Below are 1,307 nucleotides of genomic sequence, written 5' to 3'. Positions count from 1 at the left end.
TGGCAGGAACTACAGGGATCCATAATAAACACCAGGAAGAGTAGCTGCTGTCCTGGCAGGAACTACAGGGTTCCAAAGTAAGTACAAATTGTTTTTATGAAAATATTGTCTGATAAATTTATATTTTTATGCAATTTGGTAATAGTATACTAGTTTGGAATGTATACGACTCTACTTGGTAAGCTTGTACATTTACAGTGTGAATATAATGAGACTGTGACTTTTCTTCTCATTAGTATGATTTGCCTGTTAATCACTAGGTGGCAGTAAAGGCTAGAAAACTCATCTGTAACGTTGGGATATCACATGATGGTCTACAAATGACAAATACCATCTAGCTTGGTACCTGTGAGAGGACAGCAGAAATTACATTTGTATGTATTGATGAGTCATTATAGAGCTTGTTTTTTTAATTCATATTTTAAAGCCTTCTTTTTTTGGACCTTTCATTTGGTTCTCTGTACATTCAGGAATATTTCAGTTGCTGTTCTATGTACTGCTATGAATACTGTGAACACTCCTGTGAAATAATTATGCTCAATAAATTTCCCAGCGGAAAGAGAAGACCCATCCACCTAAGTGAACAGAAGGTAAAGTATCCCTGCCAAACAGAGAAGTGGTCCAAGAGTCACCCACCAGACGTCCACCAGACGTCCACCAGACGTCCACACTTCAGTGTATAGTGCTGTGTTGTGTGTGTACTTGCGTGAGTGAGTGTGTTTGTGTGACAGCATATACCAGACGGTGCGTGTGTTCCCTCCCAATTACATCCATATACATGCCCATAATGGGGACGGAAGTGTCAACAAGGGATCGCCAACAGACAGCTGAACTGTCATGTTTCATCAAGACTTTCTCTCTCTCTCTGTCTGTAACTCTCTATCTCTCTGTCTGTGACTCTCTATCTATCTCTCGCTGTCTGTGACTCTCTATCTCTCTATCTCTCTGTCTGTGACTCTCTATCTCTCTGTCTGTGACTCTCTATCTCTCTCTCGCTGTCTGTGACTCTCTATCTCTCTATCTCTCTGTCTGTTGATCATTTCATTAAGGATACATCAACACCACAGGCCTTTTGGGTTGGAGGGTTTTTATTTGTCCTGTAACTCATTAGGTAATTGGAAAATCCAGTGGGTTCTGGTAGTCTTTAATAGTTGAATTCTAGATTTGTATTTGATCATGTATATGTTTTTGCTCTTTATCTTTGTTATAGAGCAAAAAGATGGAGAAGTGGTTTACCCATGCATCTCCATTTTGGATAGATAATTCTTCGTGTTGTTGTTTGTTAGAGTTTTCCAATTTTCCCGAAG

The sequence above is a fragment of the Salvelinus sp. IW2-2015 genome, unplaced genomic scaffold (genome assembly GCF_002910315.2).
Source record: "Salvelinus sp. IW2-2015 unplaced genomic scaffold, ASM291031v2 Un_scaffold1422, whole genome shotgun sequence".
NCBI classification, from domain to species: Eukaryota; Metazoa; Chordata; class Actinopteri; order Salmoniformes; family Salmonidae; genus Salvelinus; species Salvelinus sp. IW2-2015.
Note: the sequence above shows the minus strand (reverse complement) of the source record.